At 42.0% G+C, this 17,540-nt stretch overlaps 1 protein-coding gene across 2 annotated transcripts in view; it reads right to left on the bottom strand.

Annotated features, from left to right (window-relative positions):
• kdm4b (lysine (K)-specific demethylase 4B) overlaps window positions 1-17,540 on the bottom strand; it is a 499,010-nt gene that overhangs the window by 25,174 nt on the left and 456,296 nt on the right. The window lies entirely within an intron of this gene.

The raw sequence follows: 17,540 nt of genomic DNA, 5'->3' as shown, positions 1-17,540 counted from the left end.
TACAGGGGCAGATATGACTTGCAAATCATAGAAAGGTGTGAGAGAAACACAGTTTATGGTTGTCACTGACTCCATTTTGCTAACATTAACTGGGATCACGTTAGTAATGACAGGATTAGATGGGGTGGAATTTTTAAAGTGCATCCAGAAGAGCTTTTTGTGCAAGTATGTAGATAGTCCTACTAGAGAAGATTAGTGCTACAACTAATCCTAGGGAATGAAGCCTGTCAAGTGGCTGAACCTTCAGTGGGTGAGCATTTTGGGGATAGTAACCATAACTCTTCAGTTTCAAAGCTATTATGAAAAGGGACAAGGCTAGTGCATAAGTTAAGTGTTTAAACTGGGGAAGGCCTATTTCAGTATCATTAGAGAGATCTGGCAAATACACACTGGAAGCAGCTACTTGCAGATAAGTCTACATTTGGAAAATGGGAGTCTTTTAAAGTAGTCAAGTGAGAATTCAGGGCAGCGTGTTCCTTTAAGAGTGAAGGACAAAGGCAGGGAACCCTGAATTTCAAGAGTTACAGAGTTAAGAATAAGAAGGTAACATATGTCAGATGCAGTGCAGTAAAAATGGAGGAGGCCCTTCAAAAGGATAGCATGTGTAGAAGGCTACATATAAAGGAAATTAGGATGGCAAAAATGAACTGCAAAATATCTTTGGCAGACAGAATCAAGGAAAACTCCAACACTTTTTATAAGTATATTAAGAGTAAGGGGATTACCAATGAAGAAGTGGGGCCTATTAAAGACCAAAGGGTCAACCTGTCCATGGAGCCAGTGGATATGGTTGAAGTCTTAAATGAACAGTTCTCATCTATCTACACAGGAGAAAGGCATTTAGCAGGGGGTATTAGTTGTGATGATGAAGTTAAGGAGAAAGTATTAAGTGTTTTAACAGGCATACACGTGCAAAACTCCCCAGGGCCTGATTAGGTATAGCCCAGGCTGCTGTGGGAGGCAAGGAAGGAGATGCTGAGATTCTGGCAGATATATTTTGCTGGCCACAGGCAAAGTGGCAAATGACTGAAAGATAGCTAATGATATATGTGGTAGAAAAATTATTGGAAAAAATTCTGAAGGTTAGGATTCATCAATATTTGGAAAGGCAGAGTTAATCAGGGATAGTCCGAATATATTTGTTACAGAGAGGTCCTGTCTTAAGGTTTTTCGAAAAAGTGACTAAAAATATTGAGGGTAGTGCAGTTGATGTGGTTTACATGGACTTCAAGAAGGCCTTAAATTGAGCACATGGAGTGCTGGTTCAAAAGGGAAGGATCTACAGGATCCAAGGCAATTTGGTAAAGTGGATCCAAAATTGGCTTGCAAAGAGGTGGCAAAAGGTGATGGTGGAGAGCTGTTTTTTGGAATTGGAAGCCTGTGACCAGCAGAGTACTATAGGGATCAGTGCTGGAATTCTTGCTGCTTGTTCTCATAGAATCTTGACAGTGTGGAAACAGACTATTTGGCCCAACAAGTCCACACCAACCTCCAAAGAGGTATCATACCCAGATTCATTCCCCTACCCTATTGCTTAACATTTCCCCTGACTAATGCACCTAACATACGTATCCCTGAACACTATGGCTAATTTACCTAACCTGCACATCTTTAGATTGTGGAAGGAAACCCACGCAGACATGAGGAGAATGTGCAAACTCCATACAGAGAGTCACCTGAGGCTGGAATCGAAGCTGGGTCCCTGGCGCTGTGCAGCAGCAGTGCTAACCACTGAACCATCATGCATTATGTACATTAACAACTTGGATGTGAATATAGACCGTTTAATGAGAAAGTTTGCAGATGACATGAAAATTGGGCTGCTGTTGACAGTGAAGAGGATGGTCTCAGTCTACAGGTGTGATATTGATCAGGTGGGAAATTGGGCAGAGCACTGATAAATGGAATTTAATCCCAATAAGGGCAAGGTGTTGCATTTTGAGAGGTCTAACAAAATTGAGAGGTACAGACATAGATTGCGGCACGAGTCTAAGGCCAGAAGAAATAAATTTAAGATGAGGAGTAAGTGGTTTACAGGTAATCTGGGAAAAATTTCTTTCACCCACAGAATGGCAAATGTGTGCAACATGCTGCCTGAGAAAGCAGTGGAGGTAGATGCTCCCACAACATTTAAGAAGCATCGTGATAAGTATTTAAAATGCTGGGGATTAGTCGGCTATGGAGCTAGTGAATGTATATGGAACCAGTGTAGTTTTGTGTCTGTTGGTCAACATAGATATGGAGGGCTGTAGAACCCATCTCTATGCTGTATGACTATGAATACTTATTCATTTATGTTACAGTCTTGCATCCCACTGTGCCTGTATAGTCTCAGATTGAAATTTCTTGAAATGCTGGGAATAGTTTTCAGGAAATGCGACATGAGGGTAAACACCACTCCTTCTTGACTATACAACTAATAGCACACCTCCAAGACATGCACCACTCGTTTTCAAATTGCATAAAAGCAATTCTCTCCCAGGTGACCACCCATGCTTTTCTTTATGATAAAAAATTACTTCACCCTTCCTTCCAATAAAGTCTATGTACACCATAATTTTTCCTGCAGTGTAATTCCCTTTATCAATGTGAAGAATGTATACTATAGTGACATTTCCCTTACTCTTCTTCTCTTACATTTATCATGATTTGTGAATTATGTGCTAACTTGTATCAATATATCACAGTTATTGCAATGTTCTGAGTGCAAATTGTGTCAGATGTTATCTTTCTTGGATTGAATTCCTCATGGAGAACAGAGAAGCACAATATCTCAGTTGGAGTCCAGGACCACTCATCATACAGATTCAGATTTTGTAAAGCTCTCATGTCACCAATTATAGAGGAAATAGTGGCCTAGAGGTAATGTCACTTGACTAGTAATCAGGAATCTCAGGCTAATGCCCCTGCAATACCAGCTCAGCAGCTGAGTTAATAAATCTTGAACTGAAATCTTGTCTCAGTAATGACAACCATCATGGACAATTGGAAAAATCTGTCTGAATAGTTATTTCCTTTAGGGAACAAATTTACCACCCAGCATGGCCTATATCTAACTCCAAACCCATAACAATATGGTTCACCCCATAATGTCCACTGAAACGGTTGAACAAGCCACTCAGTGCAATTAGAGATTGTCAACAAGTACTGGTCTAGCCATCAACAGCCATATCCTATGGAAAAATACATTTCAAAATCTTGCTTTTCAAGAAGGCATCTAAAATGGTGAAAACTCAGGATGTCAGTTATTTGGACAGCAAGATAGGTGGCATATGAAAGGTTGTTGGAAGATGAAAGCAAAAATGGCACTTCTACATTTAACTAGGATAAAGTGAGGCCTGCAGATGCTAGAGATCAGAGTCGAGAATATGTTGATAGAAAAGTACAGCAATACAAAGTACAAAAGTACAGTGTCCGAGGAGCAGGAGAATTGACATTTCAGGCAACAGCCCTTCATCAGGCTTATGCCCGAAATGTTGATTCTCCTGCCCCTCGGATGCTGCCTGACCTGCTTGGTATTCCCAGCAACACACTCTCGACTCTTCTGCATTAACCTCTCAAGGATACTTTAGGGCAGTTGATGTGGTGGACATGAACTTCAGTAAAGCCTTTGATAAGGTTCCACATGGTAGGCAACTGAAGAAGATGCAGAGGCATGGGACTGAAGGTGATTTAGCAGTTTGGATTAGAAACTGACTTTCTTTAAGAAGGCAACGAGTGGTGTTTGATGGAAAATATTCAGCCTGGAGTCCGGTTACTAGTGGTGTGCCACAAGGATCTGTTTTGGGAGCAATGCTGTTTGACATTTTTATAAACGACTTGGACGCAGGCATAGGTAGGTGGATTAGTAAGTTTGCAGATGATACTAAAGTCGGTGGCATGATGGACAGTGTGAAAGAATGTTGCAGGTTGCAGGGAAACTTGGATAAACTGCAGAATTGGGGTGAAAGATGGCAAATGGAGATCAGTTTGGAAGAATAACAGGAAGGCAGAATACTGGGTCAACGGAAAGATTTATGGTGGTGTGGATATGCAGCGGGATCTTGGTGTCCATGTACATAGATCCCTGAAAGTTGCCACCCTGGTTGATAGTGCTGTTAAGAAGGCATACGGTGTGTTAGGTTTTACTGGTCGAGGGATTGGGTTTCGGAGCGGTGATAACATGCTGCAACTATACAACACGGTAGTGCGGCCTCACTTGGTCTGGAGCGAAGGTCTTATGAGGAAAGGCTGAGGGACTGGAGTCTGTTCTCATTGGAGAGAAGGCGGCTAAGAGGGGATTTAATAGACACATACAAGATGATCAGAGGATTAGATAGGGTGGACAGCGAGAGTCTTTATCCTAGGATGATGACATCTGCTTGTAGAAAGGGGCATAGATACAAATTGGGAAGCAATAGATTTAAGACAGATGTCAGAGGCAAGTTCTTTACACAGAGAGAATGATAAGGGCGTGGAATGCCCTGCCTGCCAACGTATTTAACTCAGCCACATTAGGGGCATTTAAACAGTCCTTGGATAAGCAGATAGATGATGGGTTAGCATAGGGTGATAGGCTTAGATTACTTCACAGGTTGGTGCAACATCGAGGGCCAATTCTGCACTGTATTGTTCTACGTTCTACGTAATCTTCCTTTGTTTAATAAACTTCCTTTTAACTTTCCCTTTCACACCTTGTGATCATTTTAACTTGGGTTCAATTCCCGCCTCAGACGACTGACTGTGTTGAGTTTGCACATTCTCTCCATGTCTGCGTGGGTTTCCTCCGGGTGCTCCGGTTTCCTCCCACCGCCCAAAAATGTGCAGGTCAGGTGAATTGGCCATGCTAAATTGCCCATAGTGTTAGGTAAGGGGTAAATGTACGGGTGGGTTGCGCTTCGGCGGGTCGGTGTGGACTTGTTGGGCTGAAGGGCCTGTTTCCACACTGTAAGTCATCTAATCTAACTTGGATATGCTGCGTAGAAACAGAAAACGATTTAACACCATTTACTTCAATGTTGCTCTTCGTAATCTTTCAGACCTTTAGCAGCTTAACCTTTTCAGCTTCAACTAGACATCTTAAGTCTGTCATCACAAACGCATTTAAGAAATCCACATTGTGTCTTTAACATCATATTATATCCTTCCTGCAATTGGCTACCTAAGACTGTGCACACATTCCAATAGCAGCTTACCAAGCTCGGAATTAGTTCAAAATAACTTTTGTTTAAAATACACATAGGTATAGAATATATAAAAGCAATGAATGCTTTGCTTTTCATGTGGATATCTGTATGCGCATTGTCATCTTTTGTGTATGTATCTGCATGTATCTACTTCCTCCCTCCAATTCAAATCTTACCACTTAAAGTCTAGGTCTTCTCCTCATTGTTGTTTCTATACTAAATAATTTTGAAAATTATAAATAGTGCCTTAATAATTCTCCCCTTAAGATCCTCTCAGAAAAAAATCATTAGGCCTAGACTTCTTTCATAAGTTGATTTTGAGCAATTTCTTTAATACGTGACCCGCTTTGATCTGAAAATTTGGAGAATCTGCAATTGTTTTTAAAATGCTTGTAAAGGATTTCTAAGAGTTTATAACTCACAAAGAGATCATTGTAAATTTTGGACAAGAACAAATACATGATTCATGTGAACTGGCTACCCTTGACCTGGAAGCAGTAACTGGCTAAGAGACAGGAACTGTGTGGTGAGACACAAAGAGCTTCAAGACACAAGCTGGAAGGTGAAGGCAATTGGCACAAAAGTGCAGCTAAAGTCAGAGACAGAAGAGGAACACAATGTGTGTGGAGAAATCAACAAAAGTCTCCATGAACAGAAAAGTTCTGTTTCAACAGTAAAACAAAAAAGCAGTATTCAGAAACTCTTGGGGATGTTGTGCACCAACAATCAAAAAGGGACTGAATCTAAAAAAAATGCAAAGAGCTCAGTTATGCAAAAGTCTTTGTATCAGAGTACCAGATCATGAAACTGGCTGTTGTTAATTGGTCAGTTGAAAAGAAATTCTGGTAAGTTATGCCATCAGGGCTGACATGACCAGAATGAGAGGGTTCATAGATACTTTCCAATCAATCTGTTCAGAAATGTTATTGTGCAACACTGAAGCAGGTAGAACTCGAACCTAGGTCTCCTGGTTAAGAGGCAGAAACACTACCACTGTGCCATATGAGCTTTGATTAAATACAGCTGCCAGGGAGTACAACACATGGAATAACTAAATACATGGGCAAAATTCTAAAAGGAGGCAGAATTCTCTCAGAACTTAACAAGTGTATATTATGCGGGAGTGATTTATTGAATCAACTATTTAGACTGTTTTTTTTAAAATCTGAAGTGCCATTCCCCTCTTAAGCCATATTTAATTTGTATTAGTTCTGATTCATGTTAAAGTAAAGTTACAAAAAGTGAAATCTAGTTGGTAATTTCTGTGTTTGGGGTTAGTTGGTGAATTTGGCTATTTTGGACCCTGGCTCCCTCATGGGAATCATAAAGTATCATTTCTCTTCGAACAATATTCTCTGCTAACAGTCTGATCTCTCTGTCTAGTTGTTTTGCAACCTGAATAACCACCTTAGAAATACGAAATAAGTTATTTTCCATAACCTTCTGCTATCCTTCATTCTCTACTCCGAACCTGCCTTAAGCCCAAAGCTATCTAATTCAATTTTTGTTAGCTTTTGTATACATATTCTATATATCTATCCTGTTTGATCAGCTTTATTATTTGCACATAACCAATAAGTGTGATTTTTCAGTTTCAATTTTGATCTAATTGTTCAATTCAATGAAATACAAACCTTCAACAAACTCTTCTTTTCTGCCTAGCATGGAGTTGACAGTGGTATCCTGTTTAATTCTTTCCCACTATTGTTCTACCTAGTAAGCATAATGCGATTAAAGGCAGTCAGCATGGCTTTGAGAGGGGCAGGTCATACCTCACAAATCTTATTGATTTCTTTGAGGAGGTATCAAGACAGGTCGACGTTGGTCAAACAGTGGATGTGGTGTATATGGACTTCAGCAAGGCATTTGATAAGGTTCCCCACAGTAGGCTCATTCATAAACTCAAGTAGTATGGGATATAGGGAGATTTGGCTATCTGGATTCAGAATTGGCTGGCTAACAGAAGGCAGAGTGTGGTTGTAGATGGAATGTATTCTGCCTGGAGGTCAGTGTTGACTCAGGGCTCTGTTCTTGGGACTCTGCTCTTTGTAGTTTTTATAAATGACTTGGATGAGGTGGTTGAGGGGTGGGTTAGTAAATTTACAGATGACACAAAGGTTAGAGTTGTCGTCAATAGTATAGAGGCTACTGCAGTTTGCAACATGACAGACAGGATGCAGAGCTGGGCTGAGAAATGGCAGATGGAGTTCAACCTGGATAAATGAGAAGTGATGCATTTTGGAAGATCGAACTCGAATGCTGAATACAGGATTAAAGACCGGATTCTTGGCAGTGTGGAGGAACAGAGGGATTTGGGTGTGCAAGTACATAGATCCCTCAAAGTTGTCACCCAAGTGGATCAGGTTGTTAAGAAAGCATATGGTGTTTTGCCTTTCATTAACAGGGGGATCGAGTTTAAGAACTGCGAGGTTTTGCTGCAGCTCTACAAGTCCCTGGTGAGACCACACTTAGAATATTGTATCCAGTTCTGGTCGCCCTACTATAGGAAAGATACAGAGGCTTTGGAGAGGGTGCAAAGAAGGTTTAACAGGAAGTTACCTGGACTGGAGGGCTTGCCTTATGAAGAAAGGTTGAATAAGCTCGGACTTTTCTCTCTGGAAAGAAGGAGGAAGAGAGGAGACCTGATCGAGATATACAAAATAATGAGTGAAATAGATAGAGTCAATAGCCAGAGACTTTTCCCCATGGCAGGATTGACTAGTACGAGCAGTCATAGTTTGAAGATATTAGGAGGAAGGTATGAAGGAGACGTCAGAGGTAGGTTCTTTATGCAGAGAGTTGTGAATGCATGGAATGAGTTGTCAGCTGTGGTGGTGGAAGTAGCGTCATTGGGGACATTTAAGCGACTGCTGGACATGCACGTGGATAACAGTGAGTTGAGGGGTGCATAGGTTAACTTACTATATTTTACATTAGTATTAAACCTCGGCACAACATCATGAGCCAAAGGGCCTGCTCTGTGCTGTACTTTTCTATGTTCTATGTTCTAAAGTCTTCCTTCCATTTAATGCAGACTATGCTCCTTTCAATTTCATTATGATTTCCTTTTATCCAGTCATGTTTTCTTGCTCTCTTTCTTGTTCTTTTTCTCTCCCTATTTTTGAAGTAAATTGAATTATGCTGTGGTCACTGCATCCCAAATGCTTCCCTGCATGTTCCACCTCATCATCCAAAACCATGGCTCCCAACATTATCTTAATTTCTGAACAAGTAACCAAAAAAAAATCAAATCCTGAACATAACTGGAAATATTAACTTCCTCTTAACACTGTTTCCCTACCTTGCTATTAAAATCTTCCACAATTAAATCTGTCCCTCTAATTTGACTAAAAGTCCCATCTTCAATTTTCATTCCACAGCTTAATTTGTTAAATATTCCCTATTACGTGACTGAGCCAGTGCTATTTTGCATCTCAACTCAGTTCTTCCTGAAATTATATTTTAATTAATGATTCCAATTCCCCAAAATAAACACAGAATGCTTCAAATACGAGCATACCAGTTGCATTGGTAGTGAGACACACAGAATTAATGGGCTGAACTTCAGTTACAAGCCTTGATTTCAACACCAGACTGAATTCCAAGTTGGGAACACTCCTGTGGTGCAGTGGTAGTGTCCATATGTCTGGATCAAGGAGCTCTGGCTTCAAGTCCCACCTGCTCCAGAGATGTGTAATCTCTGAACAGGTTGATGAGAAGATGTCTTTGCATGGTCGTTGATGGAGGGCTGACCTGACAGAAGTTTATACAAATCATAAGGGGCGTGGATAGGGTGAATAGTCAAGACCTTTCTCTCAGGATGGGGGCATCCAAAACTAGACAGCACATTTAAGGTGAGAGGGGAAAGACTTAAAAGGAACCTAAAGGGCAATTTTTTCCACACAGAGTGGTATGTGTGGAAAACAAGCTGCCACAGGAAGTGGCAGAGGCTAGTACACTTGCAATATTTAAAAGGCATCTGGATGGGTATATGAATAGGAAGGGTTTAGAGCAATATTGGCCAAAAGCTGCAAATGGGACTAGATTAATTTAGGATATCTGGTTGGCATGAAAAAGAAGTGGACCCAAGGGTATGTGTCCATGCCACACATCCCTACGACTCTCCACACGTTTGGTGCATATTTCCTAGGATTGCTCAAATGCAGTATTAGTCAAATCAGATCCCTTCCTAACATGTATTTTTATTTCCTATGAACTGAAGCAGTTCAAGACAGTATCTCACCTCTACCTTCTCAAGAGCAACTAGGGAAGGACAATAAATAGTGGCTCAGCCAGTGATGTCCATATCCAATGAACAAATTCAAAAGCAAGCACAAAAAACAGCAAAAGCGGAGACTAAAATGTACTGCATAGTTGCTAGTATTCCAAAGTTAATCACTGGACTCAAAATGTCAAGTTGGCTCTATGTACAGTTTACATCCAAAAGGTCCCTTTTCTAAACTTTAAGCACAATATTCTTCATATGGCACGCTGAATACTTCTGCGCTTGAAAGGAATTTAAAAAATTTTCATATTCTGATAGCACAACATGAGCTGGAATAAACCTATAATTTTCATCCTGCATTATCAGTCTTCCCTCATTTTAAATTCCACAACCTTTCATTTTGTCTGTTCACCTGGGTAGTGTTTGATATGCTAATCTATTCATGCATCATATTCAGTAAAACCCACTGTTTTCCTCAAAATAGATTCACTGCACACGAGGGATAGGAACACATGCTCCCCATATTTGTAGTAGGCTGACAAGTGAATTAAGATACAACGAACAAATATTTGATTGATCAATCCTTATAAAAATAATTAATTATTTAGGCTTTGCCCACTTCATGTTGTGGTATCAGAGTGACTTTTGAAGAAGAAAACCTGATCAACAAGAGAATCGGATGTGATTAGGCTGATTTAAGACAGTAGTGACCAATGGATTAAATACTAGACAAAAGTAATACCAATTCTACATATTAATGCTCAATGAAACTGTCAGAAAATCAAATATCAATAATCTGGTTATTAGAATTTAAGACTTCAATAAGAGTTAGAGGTTCTGCACATTAATTTCTAAGGCAGTTGGTTCTTTCACACTCAGTTGACAGAACTAATGAGCGGACAAAGATGCATTGGCACAAGTGAATTTAGGCTTGTGTATACAAGTACAGTTCAACAACCCATTTGATATTGCTTAAATATTATGAGCTCTCTCTTTGATATGATGTATAAATACATGCAAAGAAGATTTGGCTAATTTGCTACATTTGCTTTCTTTTGAAGGAGAAAGAGATTTTATTTTTAACCCTCACTTGCAGTTAGTCCCACTGTCTGCCCATCTTAATCACCTCAAGAGTGAGGCCGAACTACCTGAATTGGATCAATAAACTGAATAGATCAGGGGTTTGAACATCAAAACTTGAACATGTTCTAACATGTCTTTCAGAAGGAAGAGAAAAGAACTAGTATATATTGAGTGACGATCTAGAACATAGAACATAGAAGAATACAGCGCAGTACAGGCCCTTCGGCCCTCGATGTTGCGCCGATCAAAGCCCACCTAACCTACACTAACCCACTATCCTCCATATACCTATCCAATGCCCGCTTAAATACCCATAAAGAGGGAGAGTCCACCACTGCTACTGGCAGGGCATTCCATGAACTTACGACTCGCTGAGTGAAGAACCTACCCCTAACATCAGTCCTATATCTACCCCCCCTTAATTTAAAGTTATGCCCCCTTGTAATAGCTGACTCCATACGTGGAAAAAGGTTCTCACTGTCAACCCTATCTAACCCCCTAATCATCTTGTACACCTCTATCAAGTCACCCCTAAACCTCCTTTTCTTCAATGAAAACAACCCCAAGTGCCTCAGCCTTTCCTCATAGGATCTTCCTACCATACCAGGCAACATCCTGGTAAACTTCCTCTGCACCCGTTCCAGTGCCTCCACATCCTTCCTATTGTATGGCGACCAAAACTGCACACAATATTCCAGATGCGGCCGCACCAGAGTCTTATACAACTGCAGCATGACCTCAGGACTCCGGAACTCAATTCCTCTACCAATAAAAGCCAGTACGCCATATGCCTTCTTCACTGCACTATTTACCTGGGTGGCAACTTTCAGAGATCTGTGTACATGGACACCAAGATCCCTCTGCTCTTCCACACTACCAAGTATCCGACCATTAGCCCAGTACCCCATCTTTTTGTTACTCTTACCAAAGTGAATCACCTCACACTTAGCTACATTGAACTCCATTTGCCACCTTTCTGCCCAGCTCTGCAGCTTCTCTATATCCCGCTGTAACCTGCCACATCCTTCCTCACTGTCTACAACTCCTCCGACTTTCGTATCATCCGCAAACTTGCTCACCCAACCTTCTAACCCTTCCTCCAGGTCATTTATAAAAATGACAAACAGCAATGGTCCCAAAACAGATCCTCGCGGAACACCGCTAGTGACGGCACTCCAAGATGAACCTTTGCCATCAACTACTACCCTCTGTCTTCTTCCAGCCAGCCAATTCCTAATCCAAACCTCCAACTCACCCTCAATGCCATATCTCTGTATTTTCTGCAGTAGCCTACCATGGGGGACCTTATCAAACGCCTTACTAAAATCCATATATACCACATCTACCGCTTTCCCCTCATCTACCTCCTTAGTCACCTTCTCAAAGAATTCAATAAGGTTTGTGAGGCATGACCTGCCCTTCACAAAACCATGCTGACTATCCTTGATCACATTATTCTTATCCAGATGTGCATAAATCCTATCCCTTACAATGTCTCAGGAGACATAAGTTAGTAAGTGACGCAGAAAGGTTGATGTGAAACTTAACTTTGCCTTGGATAAGGTGACAGTTGTTTAAAATACTTGAAGGTAAGTTTAGGAAAGTCATGAAGATTTTCATTTTGTTAACATTACGAACAATTCCCTTGCAAGAACCCCCACCTGTCGAATAGCAGGTTTTGAACTACAATAGTTAGAATGGCAGGCTTTGAAATACCTGCAATTTGGTCCAGGGCTCAAAACAATTTCTTTTTCGAGTGTTCCTCCTAAGACTTCTCAAGGGTTACTTTACAATTTTTAGGGGCTTCTTTGTCGGTCTTACTACTACCTTCATTATGTGACATACACACTCAGTGACAATATTATGTATTTGTACTGATCTATAGACATTTTGGACTCGCACAGTTGCAGAATTAGAATTCATCAATATTCCTAATCACATCACTGTTCAATTAAACTTAAAGCCTCAACAAAGAGGGAAAGCATGAATTTTCTAGACACCATAGTATTCAAATTGGCACAACAGGCAAAAGTTAGCAACAACTTTCTCTCTTAAAACTAAAACTGACAGTTCTAGACTGAAAACGCCAGACTAAAAATGTTTAACAGATTTGTGAAGTCACAGTTAAGGCATTACATGTGTGTCTCTATCACAGCCACTGTATAACATCTAAGAAACTTTACGGTTTGAGAAGTTAGTAATTTGTGGATGCCACCAAAATTGTTCATATAGTCGACAGTGAAGGAGGTTATCTAAGATTACAAAGTAATATTGATCAATTGGACCAATGGGCTGAGGAGTGGCACATAGAGTTTAATTTGGATAAAATGCAAGATATTGCATTTTGGTAAAACAAAGAAGGCCAGAACTTATACAGTTCATGGTTGGGCCCTGGATAGTATTATCAAACAGAGGGACTTATGGGTTCGGATACACAGTTTTTTGAAAATTGCACCACAGGTAGACAGGGTGGTTAAGGTGGAATTTAGCACGCTTGCCTCTACTGGTTAGACAAATGAGTATTGGAGTTGGACCAACATTATATCGGACACTGGTGAAGCCACTTTTTGAGTAATGTGCAAGCTCTTGTGGCCTGCTACAGGAAGGATAATATTAAATTGGAAGGGGTTCAGAAAAGATTTACCAGGATGTTGCTGGGGCTGGAGGGTTTGAGGTATAAGGAGAAGCTGGGACATTTTTCACTGGAGCGTAGAAGGTTGAGGGGTGACCTTTGAGGTTTATAAAGTCATGAGGGGCAGAGATAAGGTAAAGAGCTAAGGTCTTTTCCCGAGGGTGTTCAAAACTAGAGAGCATGTTTTTAAAGTGGGAGGATAGAGATTTAAAAGGGACGTGAGGGGCAACGTTTTCACAAAGAGGGTGGTAGATGCAGGTTTAGTTACAACATTTAAACAACATTTGTTAAGGTATATGAATAGAAAAGGTTTATAGGGATATGGGCCAAACATGGGCAAGTGGGACTAGTAGCGAGTTGAGAAGATTTGTAATTCAGGTTGAGGTTCTGGATGTGGGTTTGCTCACTGAGCTGGAAGGTTCACTTCCAGACTTTTCATCTCCCTAATAGGTAACATCTTCAGTGGGTCTCAGACGAAGCACTGCTGATAATTCCTGCTTTCTATTTATATGTTTGGGTTTCTTTGGGTTGGTGATGTCATTTTCTGTGGTGAAGTCACTTCTTATTCTTTTTCTCAGGGGGTGGTAGGTGGGGTCTAGTTTGGGAAACTGTCAGCATGGATGATCTGGACCTAACGGTCTGTTTCTGTGCTGTATGACTAAATGCCTGGCCAGTCATCTGTTCTGTTATTTGACGAAATGTTTTTACAGCTGAGTTTATGACTGACAGAGAAAACAGACTAGGGTTACTAGTTAAGCTGTGGATGCAGTTGAGAAGAGTCAGCAGGTCACATCTGGAGAACAGTTTCCTTGTAGCAGAAAAACAAGCTTTCACTTCAGTCACCTTAGCAGAAGAGTTTTAGTTTGTGAAAGCTCTGAGCTGGAAGAGCTTGTATAGTGGTTTTCAAGTTGTCAGAGCTGATAAGATGTTTAGACTAGCAGAACTGAAAGGAGGATCAGGTCAGCAGAACTGGAAAGTCATAAAACTTTTTCAGCAGTGCAAAAACAACTGGAAAGAGTCAGTCAAGAAATAAATTTTAAAGTTGAGATAGAACAGGTACTTAACTAGGATTGAGTAACTGTACAAGAATATTACTGGAAAGCAGTCTGAAACCTTGTTTTGCTATTTATGTGGGAAACAATCCAGAAATGTACAGGTTAAGTGGATTTGGCCACGCTAAATTGCCCCATGTTGTCCAGGGATGTGCAGGCCAAGTGAGTTAGTCATGGGAAATGCAGCATTATAGGGACAGAATTGGTGGACGGGGGGGGGTATCTAGGTAGGATGCTCTTTGGAGGGTTAGTGTGGGGTTGATAGGCCAAATGGCCTGCTTCAACGCTGTAGGGATTTTTTGATTCTATGAAACTTTTGAATTGTCACATTATATCGATATTTGTTTTGGTGTAACAAACTTGGCTTATTTTGTTAAAGAACAATTGGAGCCTCATGTAAATATGTTCAATGACTGAGCATCACAGTAATCAACTGCAAAAAATAAACTTATGGCCTATCGAGCCTGATTTTACTCCTGGATCATATTTGTCCAGTATTAATATCATTGGGGATTATATCACAGCACGTAATGTTTCTTTTTAGAAATTAAAAATTAATTGTACAAAATGGGATAAATGCAATTAAATCAGCATGGTGTGTATTATATGTAAATAATTTCAGCCATGTTGTTTTAGGAGGTTAAAATGTAGAATATTAAAAGAAAAGATTGAAATAAATTAGCTAAACAGCTGGTTGTCTGCCATCCTTGCAAAAAGTGCAGTCCAGAGAGATGATTTTATTTTGCGATTTGGAGATAAATGACTTTCAAAGCATTCAGGTAAACACTAAAACTTGTTATTTCTTCTGATCACTGACAGAGTCTGATCACCATGGGCGGCACGGTGGCACAGTGGTTAGCACTATTGCCTCACAGCATCAGAGACCCGGGTTCAATTTCCATCTCAGGCGACTGACTTTGTGGAGTTTGCACGTTCTCCCCGTGTCTGCGTGGGTTTCCTCCGGGTGCTCCAGTTTCCTCCCACAGTCCAAAGATGTGCAGGTTAGGTGAATTGGCCATGCTAAATTGCCCGTAGTGTTAGGTAAGGGGTGAATGTAGGGGTATGGGTGGGTTGCACTTCGTTGGGTCGGTGTGGACTTGTTGGGCCGAAGGGCCTATTTCCACACTGTAATGTAATCTAATCTAATCAATTTTATATTAGGGATGCCCGGTTCTACCTCCTTCCCAAGATCCACAAGCCTGACCACCCTGGCTGACCCATTGTCTCAGCCTGCTCCTGTCCCACTGAACTCATTTCTACCTACCTCGACACTGTCCTATCCCCCCAGGAACTCCCCACATACGTTCGAGACACCACCCACGCCCTCCACGACTTCTGTTTCCCTGGCCCCCAACGCCTCATCTTTAGCATGGATATCCAATCCCTCTGCACCTCCATCCGCCATGACCAGGGCCTCCAAGCCCTCCATTTCTTCCTCTTCCGATGCCCCCAACAGTACCCTTCCACCAACACACTCATTCGTTTGGTCGAACCGGTCCTCACCCTTAACAATTTCTCCTTCGAATCCTCCCATTTCCTCCAGACCAAAGGGGTAGCCATGGGCACCCATATGGGCCCCAGCTATGCCTGTCTCTTTGTTGGCTACGTAGAACAGTCCATCTTTCGTAATTACATCGGCACCACTCCCCACCTCTTCCTCCACTACATTGATGACTGCATTGGTCCCACCTCATGCTCCCACGAGGAGGTTGAGCAATTCACCAACTTCACCAACACATTTCACCCTGACCTTAAATTTACCTGGACCATCACTGCCACCTCCCTCCCCTTCCTGGACCTCTCCATCTCCATTAATGACGACCGACTTGACACTGACATTTTTTACAAACCCACCGACTCCCACAGCTACCTGGATTACACCTCTTCCCACCCTACCTCCCGCAAAAAAGCCATCCCGTATTCCCAATTCCTCCACCTCCACCGTATCTGCTCCCAGGAGGACCAGTTCCACCACAAAACACACCAGATGTCCTCCTTCTTTAGAGACTGCAATTTGCTTCCCACGTAGTTAAAGATGCCCTCCAACGCATCTCGTCCACATCCCGCACCTCTGCCCTCAGACCCCACCCCTCCAACTGTAACAAGGACAGAACACCTCTGGTGCTCAACTTCCACCCTATCAACCTTCGGATAAACCAAATCATCCACCGACATTTCCACCACCTCCAAACAGACCCCACCACCAGGGATATATTTCCCTCCCCACCCCTTTCTGCCTTCCGCAAAGACCGTTCCCTCCGTGACTACCTGGTCAGGTCCACGCCCCCCACCCCCTACCACCCACCCTCCCATCCTGGTACCTTCCCCTGCCACCTCAGGAATTGCAAAACTTGCGCCCACACCTCCTCCCTCACCTCCATCCAAGGCCCTAAAAGAGCCTTCCACATCCATCAAAGTTTTACCTGCATATCCACCAATATCATTTATTGTATCCGTTGCTCCCGATGCGGTCTCCTCTACGTTGGGGAGACTGGACGCCTCCTAGCAGAGCGCTTTAGGGAACATCTCTGGGACACCTGCACCAATCAACCACACCGCCCTGTGGCCCAACATTTCAACTCCCCCTCCCACTCAACCGAGGACATGGAGGTCCTGGGTCTTCTTCACCGCCGCTCCCTCACCACCAGACGCCTGGAGGAAGAACGCCTCATCTTCCGCCTCGGAACAATTCATCCCCAGGGCATCTATGTGGACTTCAACAGTTTCCTCATTTCCCCTTCCCCCATCTTACCCCAATTCTAAACTTCCAGCTCAGCACTGTCTCCATGACTTGCCCTACCTGCCTATCATCTTTTCCACCTATCCACTCCACCCTCCTCCCTGACCTATCACCTTCATCCCCTCCCCCACTAACCTATTGTACTCTATGCTACTTTCTCCCCACCCCACCCTCCTCTCGTTTATCTCTCCACCCTTCAGGCTCGCTGCCTGTATTCCTGATGAAAGGCTTTTGCCCGAAACGTCGATTTTACTGCTCCTCGGATGCTGCCTGAACTGCTGTGCTTTTCCAGCACCACTCTAATCTAGAATAATTAATCTTGTGGTCAGCCCAAAAGCTGGTGATGTAATCATGCGGATGGATGGAGCTTTGGAAGGCTCTCTAGCTGCAATTTATCTGGATATTTGCTGGGACAATTTTTAGTTGCAGTTTGAAACTTGTGTGCAGTGAGTGAAGTCAGCCAAAATAAGTAAGAGTTAAGAAAGAATTACAGGCAGAGCAGAACACCATCAATGACCAAGTGGACAGTGGAAGAGGCTTAATCTTAATTTGAATTTTATGAACAACAGAAACTGAAAAATTTAAGTCTAAAGTCAGTGGGAGAATCTTCAGTCAGCCTCGCAGTGTCTTAGCGCAAAAGAAA

Source organism: Chiloscyllium punctatum, chromosome 24, assembly GCF_047496795.1.
Source record: "Chiloscyllium punctatum isolate Juve2018m chromosome 24, sChiPun1.3, whole genome shotgun sequence".
Taxonomy (NCBI): domain Eukaryota; kingdom Metazoa; phylum Chordata; class Chondrichthyes; order Orectolobiformes; family Hemiscylliidae; genus Chiloscyllium; species Chiloscyllium punctatum.
The sequence above is the reverse complement of the archived record's forward strand: the minus strand, read 5'-3'. Positions and strand labels throughout refer to the sequence as shown.